The sequence below is a fragment of the Heterocephalus glaber genome, unplaced genomic scaffold (genome assembly GCF_053883595.1).
Source record: "Heterocephalus glaber isolate CG9 unplaced genomic scaffold, H.glaber_assembly_v1.0 deba00001497, whole genome shotgun sequence".
Lineage (NCBI taxonomy): Eukaryota > Metazoa > Chordata > Mammalia > Rodentia > Bathyergidae > Heterocephalus > Heterocephalus glaber.
Window position 1 is genome coordinate 72,990,445 of NW_028258320.1, and position 13,468 is coordinate 73,003,912.

Here is a 13,468-nt window from a genome sequence, read left to right on the forward strand (position 1 = left end):
TCAATAAATTATTTGTCAACTTTTGACACAGTATCAGAGAATATCTTTAATTATTTAGAAATTTAATTATCTATTAAAATATTCCTACCCTTTCCAACCACATATCTGAGGCGAGATAAACTACATACTGACTTAATCATCAGTGGCCAATAATTTAATCAATTACACCTATGTGATGAAAGAATTCCTAAACTACAGGGTTTGAATAACTGGTGTGGTGAATACTTTAAGGTAGGTACGTGAGAAGGTGCACTGGGAGAGGGTATGAATATCCACATTTCTACCCCCTTTCTCTACATCTTACCTTATGCACTTCTTCCAACTGTTTCTAAGTTGTATCCAATATAATAAACCAGTAATAGAAAGTAATTCCTTATTGAGATCTATGAACCGTACTAGTAAATCAGTGAATCTGAGAAGAGTTTCAACAGCCAGCTGCTCAGAAATACAGGTAGCCCAGACTTATGATTGGTGTCTGAAGTGTGGCTCAGTCTCTTAGCACTGACCTCTTTACCTTGAGGAATCTGACACTAACTCCTGATGGTGTCAAAACTGAATTGCAACCTATCTGCTTGGTGTCTGGGGAAAACCAAAAAAGACTGACGTATGGGCCTCCCCATTAGGTATCAGATTGTTCTTATACCTAAGGACACACATAAGGACATAAGGAATTGACAAACATCAAATTTTAAATGGTAGTTTCTCAACTATAGTTAAGTGTAAAGTTAAGATACTATGTGAACAAATGTTTGATAAGTCATTTCCATAAAGTCCAAAGTTACGTTTCCATTTTGAAATAAATGGCTCAAACTGAGTTCTTCTTTTGTTTGAAAAACTTAGATATCTTCACTAGTTAGTAAGTAAGCAAGCAGGCTGGCAAGAAAGTAAATAAACAGAATTTTATACTTAATCAATTGATGAAAATACAAAAAGAAGAGTGCTGGTAAGAAATAGAAAGAAATGGACACTCTTCATAGTCTGCTGAAGCCCTTTTGAAAGACATTTTAACAATATCCCATCCATTTTAAGTACTTTTTGATTTAGAAATTTGAAGACTAGAAATACAGACATAAAACTATTCAGACAAAGATAAATGCAAAAGGAAATTCACCACAGTAGTTAATAAACTTAGTTTATTCTCACCCAGGAAAATACATTAGAGAATGAAAAGAGACAAGGACAAGAAATAGCAGGAAATACAGTAAAGAAATTTCAAACCAAATTCTGAAACGCTAGTGCTAAAAGAGTACACTGTCAGATTCTTCAGCTAATACACAGAGGACATCAATGGAGTAAGACACCCTGATAACCTTCAATTTACAAGGGATGATGTAACTTTAAATGGCAATCACCAAAGGAATGTGGACCTGAGCAACCTGGAAGGGCCTGTGCTTCAGTGTGCCTATTCTAAAGGAAGAACCTGACAACATTACAGTATTTGTGGCAGCTGAACATATTTATTAAGCAATTGGTATATGCCAAGCACTGAGCAAGTGTGTTTAAGTCATCTCATTAAGTTATTCTAATTATTCTGAAGCAGATCAATCCCCAATTACAGATAACAAAATTTAAAGTCAGAAAACTTAAATGACTTATCCAAAACAACATATCATAATTGGTGTAATTATGAAACTAATATAGTTCTAACTCTTAAAATGACATATCCTTCTTCGATTTTAGATTCAGGAAATATAATCAGGTAAATAATCAAAGTTGGATACATGTACCAAAGTAAATGTTTGATAGAAAAAGATTTGAAAAGGCAGGATTGCTTTCTATAATCTAGTAACCAAAAGAATACAGAAAAATCCAATCTAAGGGCTGGGGATTTAACTCAGTGGCACCACGCCTGCCTCACAAGTTCAGGGTCCTGAGTTCGATCCCCAGTACCGAAAAGAAATTTATTTCCCCCCGATCTGAGTCCTAATGGTACAGATTACACTATTAGTTTACTGGTCAATCTGTCATTTAAAAGAGACATGTCTTCCAATAATGTATCTGAGTGCATAATTCCTATAACCTAGACCTAAATTATTTGCTACTGCATAGTATCTTGCTGAAAAGTATACTAAAAATATATAATATTTTATAAGTTTAAATTCAATACCTTAGAGACTACTCTTACTTAAGTCTATTTTCCATTAATAGAATATATAGATAAATCTTTCTATAAATGACAATTAAGAAGTGATGTTCCAGTTCCATTCAGAAAAGAAATTTTAGGTCCATGCATCGATTCTTAGAACCAAGCACTAATTAGCCCTTACTGTGATACTGTTAACAGTGCATTCTTATTTTAAAGCTATTCTTTTTTCTTGACTTGGGGAGTGGGAAAGAGAAAAATGAGTAATTCAGATGAGTAAAGAAGAAACAGGATGCCCCAAGACTGACTTGGGTCCTTAGCTATATTAAATTTGACTCAGTCTATACCAATGCGACACAATCCCTCCCTCAATTCTCCTTTTAAATGGAGTGGACATTTAGCTAATTTCCATCTAAAAAGGAATATGCTTAAAAGTAATATATTGAAAAGAAAATGCAGTTTAAAAAAAAAGATCTGAAACTGGGGTTTTGGTTCTGAAATCTTTAATAAATTTCAATGTGATATGGACAAAACTATTTCTGTGGCTTAAGCTTTTTCATTTGAAGAATGAGTCTGGGCAGTTATATGACATCATAAGCATTTTACAGTGCTAAAACTTTTACTACTAAGCCTTAAGGCAAAGTAGCTTCAGAGGTGACCAATTTTGCATGTTTAATACATAGTTGGTACTCAAGAATTACTTTCAATCTGGAAAATCAAATTCCTAAATCAAAAACACTATCATAATTAAATGTTCTGAGTATATTTACATACTGGAACAGTAGGAATTTATCAATACTAAAAAGCATATTAAAGTTGCCACCCCTATAGATAACCATAACTGTCATGCAAACAAGTATTTTGGCATACCCTAACATGTTAATCAAAAAATATTACCTAATATATTCTCAAGATTTCCCAAAATGTATTTTTTTTTGGTACCAGGGATAGAACTCGGGACCTTATGCTTGCCAGGCTGTTGGAACCACTGAGCTAAATCCCTGGCCCTCCCAACATGTATTTCTACCACCTCTATCTAGTTCCGGTCAGACAGGTTCAGGATGTTTCTCAATCATAATTCTTCTGTTGATATAACAGAAATTATTTGTGTTCTTTACATGTTTCAGAGTACATTATTCACAAGGTACAAGATTTCTCAAATGTATTTGAGTCACAAAGCTTTTTCTGAGGAGTACTTATTAATCTCTCTCAATATTTGAGTCACAAAGCCTTTTCTGAGGAGTACTTATTAATCTCTCTCAATGTTTTAGGGCTCACAGTCCAATTATTTAGGAGTAAAGATGGTTCACTTAGACAAATTAGAACACAGAGATTTTTACAAAATTATAAAAAGTTGAGATTTTGAAAACAAGATCAATAAGTGGACCAACAAAGTTAACAATAAGGGCCGGGGATTTAGCTCAAGGGGTTCCGGTGCCTGACTCGCAAGCGCAAGGTCCCAAGTTCAATCCCCCCAGTACCAAAAAAAAAGTCAGCAATAAGTGGAGCAACAAAGACTTAAAACTAAAAGCTCCAATGATCTACCAAGCACTAAAATTTCCTGAGAGTCTATTAGATGTGATTTTATATTTGGGACTAAGAAAATAATATAGTCATTCAGAGAAGAAATGAAGTAGAAAAAAAAAATCTAGCCTCTCTTAGTTGCCACCCAGTTCTTTTGAAGGAACAAAGAATAAGTAAAATGGAATGGAGTCAAATAAATACAAGAATATATTCAAATCAGAGACTAGGAGGAGGCTTGCCTACCAGCTATCAACAAGACTTTTCAGATCTGGGTAAGGTGGCATGTTCCTGTAATCCCAGGAGGCTAAGGCAAGAGGATCACAAATTCAAGGGCAGCCAAGGTAACATAGCAAGATTCTCATTTCAAAAAAAAAAAAATTTCAAGTATGATGCCACTCAGAATAATAAATTATTCCAGCACTAACATTATCACATCAAAGGCCTGAAAGTAAAAATATTCTAGTGGCAGAATCTAGAGCATGAAAATTCAATTTTCAGATTCAGATGAAAGTTCAATTTTTAGATTCAGATGAAAAAAGAATCAACATCTAAAACATACTAAAGAACTCAAGGCTTTCACAGACCCCCTTTGGCATCAGTAAGATGAAAGAGGCAACGATGAACAGAGAAATCATGCAGCTTGAGCAGGCAAACCTTTTCCAAAGAAAAACAAGTATAGATTAATCATAAACATAATACTAGTAAAACTACCATACCTCAAGAATTTTAAAAAAGAATCTTTCGAGAACATAGGCAGAAATATTGCTACCTAAAAATGGGAGAAAAAGGGTAATCAACGCTAGAAACCAGCAAAGGAATACCTATAGAGTCCTCAAGGGAAAAAGTATGCCTCAAGAACATACACCCAGACTGACTGTAATAGTCCAGTATAAAAGCAACAGCTCAATACCATTAAATATGCCAAAGCTCAAGGAATACTGCTATGAACTGTTCCTAAAGAAAATACTAGAAGATGAAGTTCAGCTATACAAAAGATAAAAAGAGAAACTTCAACAAAAAAGAAATTTTGAGCATTGAATCCATTTAAATAGTGGCCTAACCTTTTAAAAAAAGATACACTTATGGCTACAAAATATAATAAAAATGTTGGATAACCAACAAAATTGGAAGAATGGACTGAGACAAGCTTGTATCTTTTTACTGCACTGCTCTATACAGTTAAGTTTACTTCTGTTGTTATACTTTAATTTATCTCAATCCTTTAGCTATAAATTTCAGCAAATAAGCATAATGCCAGAATGAACTTAAGTGAGATGAATACACCATTTAAAAGAAAGTCTCAGATTACATCGCAGAACAAAACAACTACATGAATACAAGACTCCCTTACCCTCAATTTTCGAAGAATGAAAATAAAGACTATGTAGAGACATTACATGTTCAAAATAATACAGACATTATATAAGCACAAGGATACTGAGAGTAGCATTAATTGTTAGTCCTACAAAAGGACTGGTTAGATTAAATATTAGTGTTTAAGCAATAAAACACTATGTAGTTATTTAAAAGGAGCAATAACTATGTACTGGTATGAAACACTTCAATCAGTATAAAAGTATCCCTTTTATCCACACTTTTGCTTTCCAATCTGAAAATTCCATAAACAATTCAGAAATTTTAAATTATGAGCCCATCTGAATAGCATGAAGTCTCATAGAGATCTGCTCCATTCCACCTAAGATGTGAAATCACCTTGCCCAGTGTCCTTACACTGCATATGCTAAGTTATCATATCTCATGACTCAGTTGTCGTATCTCCTGTCCTACTGTAATAATTACTTTATTATTATATATTGTTAATCTTTCACTATGCCTAATTTATAAGTCAAACTATCATTGGTAGGTATTTATAGGAAAGAACTATATACACACACACGCACAAATATATATACACACATATAGTTTAAAATCATCCACTTTCAGAAATCCACTGAATGCCTTAGAACATATCAAATAAGAAGAAACTACGGTACAGCAAACAGGCTAATAGTGATGACTTTAGCCAGTCTGCTAGATTTCAACTTTCAGTTCCACAACTTATTAGCATGTTACTTAAAGTTTTTGTGCCTTGATTCCTTCCTCTGTAATAAAGAAATATCTGTTTCTCAGGGTTGTGATGAAGAATAATAATACCAAATGTTTGTTAGAACAGGGCCTAGAACAGACAAAACACTATATAAATGCTGGATATTATCATAGATAAGTAAAAAAAACCTCTGAGCTGTAGAGAAGCATTCATATGCTCCCATTTATGAAAAATACATATATATGAACAAACTCTCCATATATATATAAAACATCTGTAGAAAATATACGTAAAACTGCACATACAAGGTCCTAAATTCAATCCCCAGCACAAAACAAAACATAAAACTAACATTGGTTTACCAGGAGAAGAAACTAGGAAGTTTCAGAATAGGAGAGAAATTTTTATGCTTCTCTATCTTTTGAATTTTATACTATAAGCATTGAACAGACAGAAACTATTTAAACTACCTTTAAAAACAATTAAAGGAACCTAGTAAGGCTGACACAATGTCAGTTTTCTAGTTTGTTCTCTGACTACTATGCCTAAGGCACATTTACTCAATTCCAATGTCATACAAATAAACTCTCACACACAAATTTCCTAATCTATGAAAGTTCAGATATTTAATGTGTCACCATATAAAATACAGAAGGAACCTATCTTCTGAGACAACACTCCACAAAGACATACATAAAGGAGTGTTCGTTGCAATGTGCATACAAGTAGCAAGACACTGGAAACACCTACATGTACATCAATAGACTAAATTATGGTGCCATACAATGGCACATTATACAGACTTTAGTAATAACATCAGAACTAGGCATGGTGGTGCGTGCCTATAATCCCAGCTACCTGGGAGGCTGAGGCAGGAGGATCACAAGGTGCAGGCCAGCCTGGGTAACTCAGTGAGACCCTCACTTGAAAATAAAAGGGGAGGGAAAAACTGGAAAAGAAAAAATAGAGATGAGGATATGGCTCAGTAGTAGAGCCAAACATGTACAAGGCCCTATGCAATCCCCCATACACACGATCTATAAATTTGCATACCTGTTTATATAAATATATTGGAATTTTGCATATAAAAGATGAATAGTAAATTCTGGGTTCTTTCCACATTAGAATAGACTTCACACCTTATTGCTATTATTTGTTCATACCTTCTTATTGCTGCGATTGTAATATAGCTATATTATCATTTAATCATTCCTGTATCAACCCACACTGAATTGTTTCTATTTGTTTGTCTTTTTTTTGGTACCAGGGATTGAACTCAGGACCTTGTGTCTATTTGCATTTTTAAACTTACATTTTTCTTTTTTGGCCAGGACCAAGGATACCTTATTGAACATAAATCTTCATTTGTCAAAACTAGTATTTGTGCAAGGCAGACTGCTGAAAGTGGAACTATTAAGTCAAACTAATATGCATTTTAAATTTTTACACCTAGTTCCAAACTGCCTTGTTCCAAAGAGCCTCCAGCAATTTATATTCTCCCAACCTTTCAAATTGTTAATCTTTTGCATTTCCATCTGATGTATGAAAACTGATGTTATTTTAATCTGCATTAATGAGCAAATCTTTCTACTCTTCTACCATCTAAGGTATTCAAACAAAGCTCATAGCTACATTATGTTTAATGTGCATTATGGTTTTATTTTTTCTTAATTTATACCAAAATTTAATAATTGAGAACTTCATACAAAAATCCAGACCTGTACTCCTCGTTAAAAATACCAAGAGATTTGGGTATCACTGGGTCCATGTTTCTTAATGACAACAACCCACCAGCATGAAACAGAACCTGCCTGTTCTGAGTGCTCTCCAACCCCCATCTGAAACATCTGCCCTACTGTGCTCATTACTGTTTGCATTACTTGCCTGATCTACCAGAATTGAAGTTTAGGACTCCCATTTCTTTTGGATTATTTGGTTATAAACTGGTTATTGGGATTCTTGTATGAAATATATTAATATCTTGTCATATACATGTTCTAAACACTTTCTCCTCAGTGGATGGTTTTTCTTTTAATTTAATCCTCTCATTCAAAACTATGAGTATACATAAAAATTCACAAGTCCACAAAAATACTCATCAAATGTCAATGTCACCCTTCATTTTCTTCATCTCTGTATGCACATTTTTAAGCATACAATGAGCAATCATTCCTTTATAAGCAAGAAGGAAAAAGTTACTCCAGTTTCATTTTGATACAGAGAAAAATAACCTAATGCTCACAATTTGGTTATGTTGATTTTAAACTGACAAAGAAAAAAGCCAATTAAAATTTATGAAGAAAGCCTGATGGCATAATGCAAGAGAAAGTCAAAATAATAATGTTCATTTAAATTAGTCTATAATACTGTAAGTCCCCGACTTAAGACCAGTTCTGTTCTGGGAGAAGTTACTAAGTTGGATTTGTTCCTAAGTCCGACAAGATGAGTCTAATGCATGTTTGATACAAATATATAATGTAAAGTATAAATAAAAAAAAACATACACTTTACAAATACAAATTGTATTATAGTACAGTATAGTTGTAAATAACCTTTTTGCTTTTACAGTTACCTTAAAATTGTGGTACAGTACAGTATTTTTACTTTTGTTTCCATGGTTATTGCTGTGTGCTTCCCAGCAGTTCCCTCCACACCACCACTGCTTTTGCTCTTGCTTCCGGACATCGACATCCCAGGCTCTGAGCACTGCACTGCTGCGCACTGAAGCACTGTATGTACAGTGAGCGCCCAGAGCACAGCCGTGACAGTGTCTGGCAGACATGTGAGCTACTTCCACAATTTGTTCACATCTGTTAGTAATTGGAGATCCACTTGTATCTGTGAAAGTTCGCAACTCAAATGTTTGTAAGTCAAGGACTTTTATAAAAGACTTAATTTATGTAGCACTTCAGGTGAGAATTACAATATACACTGCTTTTTTAAGTGGCATTCCAAAGTCATGGAAATAGTTGATTCACTCTGAAGTTGCAAAACAAGTTATTGGCTATTAGTTCAATTTGGGGGGGTTTCTTGGAGAAAACCAATTTTCTCCAATTATAAACATTTAAATTTTTATAAATAAATGTTTTCATTCAATCAACATAATTTTATACATAATAAATATAATTTTGCAAGATACTAAGTATGAAATTAATAATAAGGCACAGTCCTTACCTGTAAGCTTATAGACAAAGAGATAAAGCAAGAAAATAATGTGTCTGTTGAAGCACAAAAGTAAGGCATTTTACCCAGCTTTGGGGGCTTGGGGAATCGAGGAAGGCTTCTTAAAAGGTTGTATCTAAGCAAAAATCTGCTAAAAATTTAAGCTGAGAGGGGGCCAGGAATCGCGAAGTAAGTCATTCTGATTCCTCTCCTTCAATTTTCACATCTCAGCAATCACCAAATCCTATTAGTTCTTCCCCCCAAAATTTCTCCTGACTTCATTAACCACTCTTCATTCTCAACACCACTACCGCACTACAGAGTGCAAATTCTCTCCTCCAGCAGCCTTCTAACTGAGCTCACCATTTTATATCCACTCTTCATCCTGTTCTTAACCTAACTGAATCATCTGACAATAGAGTGATTTTTCACTCAAATATAACCAAGTTAGTCCAATTTTAAAAACATGGAGGGAGCCCTCACTATAAAACTCAAAATTCCTAGAAGCAGTCATCAAGCTTTTCAAGATCTAGCCCTTGCTTACTTCTGTCACAAAATTTTCTACTTTGTCCTCTGGTTACATGAATTTCTTTCACATCCTGCATGGCCCACCATTTCTTGTGTCCAGGACTTTGCACAAGCTATTCTCTTCAAGAAACACAGATTTATAGTTCTTTACTGAGAAAACTCCCACTTATTGAAAAACCTTTCTATATAACTTCTCTGTGTTCCCACTTAAAGTTTGCCCTATCAGAACAGCTAGCACCCACCTAGTATTACATCTGCCAGGTTAGATGACTCATTTAAAGGTAATGGGAAAATAGGGAATAGGATTTTTCCTAGTTATATGCCAGGGCTTAATACTTAGCACAAAGAACACTTACATTTATTGAATAACTTAGCTTTATCTGCATATTAGATAACCTGCTCCTTACACAAAGCAATTTTTCTCTATAAGGTGCTTCACAACTATTATAAACTTTTTTATTTAGCACACACACAAGTGCTAAATAAACACCTGTTCAATGAAAACAGCTGAATAATACCGACAAAGCTTTTATCTCATGCCTGGTGTTTTTCTTATATCCTATTTAAAATCAACTCTGTATCACTCACATTTTATATCAATATCTAAAAATGGCAACATTTCAGTTGTACTTACCTGTTTATAAAGATCTAAAAAGTTCCTTATTCTTTTAAATAATTTAAAGTACAAAAATAAATGGTCGTCCTCGCCAAATCACATAAAGCTATCTTTTATGTTTTGTTTTGCTTTGGTTTTGGTTTAAGAGTTTAGAAAGGAATCTTCAAAACTAGACGGCTAAAAGACCAAGACCAAAAAACAAAATGCCCAACAAAATTAACATGCTCAAGAAAATGCGCCTTCATAAACAAAGGGAGAAAAGCATCCTTAAGTAGTCAGCTGAATCTGAGGTAGCATCTTTCACAGAGCCTAAAAGAATTCCTGTTCACAGAAAAAAAAAAAGTGTTATATATGTCCACGTTGATGAGAACTAAGCCAAGAGTCCACATTTACAGCACTCTGAAATTCATTCATTTGTTCACTATTATTCTTCTTGATAAGGGAGCAAGATGAAATAATTTGGACAGATATAGGATTGATTTATTTTGTACTGGAGCAAATAAATGGAAAATTTCTAGGAAATCTACATCATTTTATCTGTAATTTCGATTCCACACAAGAGTTTGGAGCAAAGAACTGAAAATTCCTGTTCACTCTGTCCACAATCAGAAATACAGCTTCTTCACATAACACGTCAACTCACCATTCGTATAAACTGCAAAATTCTCCAGTGAAGTCCTACTGTCAAATATCTTGACCAAATATTATGTAAAAACGTTTCATGTCTCACATAAACATTACCAAAAAGATTTACTTGCAAAGACTGCTTGAATTGCCTTTCTTACCATGGAATTCCAAACCTATCATACATAATTTAAGGATTCTCAAAATATGCTTTATTCTTAATTTCCCCTGCAAATTGACAATAAGTTAAAAAGTTGATTATTGGGGGAGCTCAGGATACCAACTCCATATGACTGTACTATGCTATACCAAGTGCCAAGTATGTCACACAGAAGTATATTCTTTTGACATATGTACTTGAAGCGAGTTAGGTTTGGGAGAATCCAGACACAGTACTGGCTCAAGCTGTCCCTAAGTAGTGGAGATTTATGTCTATAAAGGAAATCTACATTAGTAAGACATCTGTTATATTTTACTAATATAGGAGGGATGCTCTGAGTACCTGCCTATATCCCCGTAGTAAGACAGACCCTGCCGGGGATTTAGCTCAGTGGTTTTCGACGCCTGCTGCGCAAGTGCAAGGACCCGAGTTCGATCCCCAGTACAAAAAAAAAAAAAAAAAAAAACCCTTACTCATTATATAATTCCTTCCCTCACCCACCCATAACTTGTACTCCTACCATTCCCCACATGGCTCTACACCCCTATTCCCTTCTGTAACTCAGGATGCTATATAATCTTCAATCATCTGAGTCTTCGAGTCTCTTACTTTGTAGGATGCCTGTGCTTAAGTACATAAATACGGTTAATTTGTCTATGCCATCTTAATTCCTAAGAACCTAAACAAGTGGAAAGGAAGCCACTTTTCCTCTACAGTTACTTCTCAGTATGCAAAGAGAAATAAAATGTAATTGCTATGTTAAGTTATAAACATTAAATGACTAAAATATTCGAGAGTTCAACTAAAAACAATTTCATATTTTAAAGCAACAATTACATTTAATGTTTCATTTTTTGTATGTATAAATCCACACTTTCATTCACCAAGTCCGACTGAATAAGAATTTTCCATTACTTACTCTATCTAAACTCTCAGAAACTGTCCTAAAAAATAAAAGTACTATAAACAGCAACATCTGAGTATGTGGTTTTCAAGGTCAGTACTTTAGTAACTTGCCATCATTACAAAACAAATGGTCTTTCAAACAGTTTTTTTTTTTTGAGATTTTATTTATGTGAAGATCTCTATGCTCTAGTTTATTTACCTATTATCCTGGGTTCAATAATTTACATGATATAATTTGAAATTTAAAATATAATTTATCTCTGTACTTTTAAAAATAATCCAAAGCAGAACTATTTCACATACAAGATCAACGCAAACACATTAGGCACCACTAACTTCAGGTTAGTAAAAAATTTCTCCCACTGGAAGCTTTCAAAACTAATGAAAGGTAGCAGTCACTCTATTATTTTTGTAATTTAACACAATAAATACAGCCCTACAATTTCTAACTCGTATGTACTATCCACTATCATCTGAAGATAATCCTGCTGAGGACTGAACTCCTTGTTTGGGCTCAGGTTGAGCCTAATGTGATGATATTTGGAGACAGGACCTTTGGAAGGTCAGTGAATTGAGATGAAGCTATAAAAATGGGATCTCAGGCTGGGGATTTAGCTCAGTGGTTCTGCCACCTGCCTAGCAAGCGCAACGACGAGTTCTATCCCCGGTACAATCACTCAACCAATCAATCAATCAATCAATCAGATCCCAACTAGCGCCTTTGTAAGGCCAGACAGCTGCAAACTAAGGCGATAGCAGGAAGGTACCATCTGCAAAAGACCCCTCACCAGGATGAGTCAGTCGCCACCTTACTCTTAAAGACTTTCTAGCCTTCAGAATTGTAAAAATTTTATTTTTTTGTTTAGGCCACCACTTTATGCTATTTTGTTATTATAGCAGTAGAACCAGGCTAAGATAAATTACAAAATGTTAGCATCACTTAGGGTTATAGAAACTTTGATATAAAAAAATCCCTCCATAAATATGCAAAGTAATTTAGTAATTTACAGGTAGCAAGTGACAAATTATTTAAATCACACTAGAAAGGAAAAAAATTATTTAACAGAAAGATTTTTACTCTTATGAGAACTCAAAGATTACCAGTTTGCCTAGTTATAAATACTGGATAATGGTCACAGGAATTACATGTGCTTATGTTAAAATGTTTTAATTTTCATCACATGAATCAACATTTATAGATTATCAATTTTCAAAGAATTTGAACATAAAATGGAAAAATTTCAATTACATTAACCTAAATTTCAACTTTCTTTGATGAAACAAAAATCTTCCAGATCTTGCCACAAGACCACTGTTACATCAGTTATAACGATACTACTATATATGTGAAAATGTCAATTATAATTGAGCTCTAGTTGAGAAAGGGCCAGATAAATTTTTTATAATTTTGTCTGCAGATAATTAGTCATATATTAAAGCATTACTCATAGAACTAAGTCTACAAGTTCTACATCTGACTTTTAAAGTCAGTTTATTTAAGTCTTTCCTTTTGCAGATCACAAAAATCCTTAAACTGAAACACTTAACTGTAATATCCATTTCTGTGCATTAATGCAATTAACTTGGTCCCTTTTTCAAAATTAACAACATAAGGGTATGCTTCAACATAAAAGTATGCTTCATCAAATCCCTTTGTAAACATATTTTTCTAACCAACAAAAATAAATTAGTGGGTTTCATTCTTAATAGTTTCTAACCAATTTCAGTACCTACTTTTCATAGGTTAACATAATGCTGCAATATTTGGATGCACAATACTCTAAAAAAAATTTTAAGTAAAAATTATTTTCACTGAAA

The 13,468-nt window shown here is 33.9% G+C and overlaps 1 protein-coding gene across 3 annotated transcripts in view; it reads right to left on the reverse strand.

Moving 5' to 3' along the window:
- The window catches only part of Shoc2 (SHOC2 leucine rich repeat scaffold protein), an 83,801-nt gene that overhangs the window by 61,951 nt on the left and 8,382 nt on the right, over positions 1-13,468 (reverse strand). Inside the window, exon 1 of one of the 3 annotated variants that reach the window (XM_021253451.2) lies at positions 8,227-8,747. The exons of the other annotated variants lie outside the window; for them this stretch is intronic. The gene's annotated coding sequence lies outside the window, so the exon portion shown is untranslated. Of the gene's footprint in view, positions 1-8,226; positions 8,748-13,468 lie in introns of those variants that run through there. 3 annotated transcript variants of the gene reach the window in all.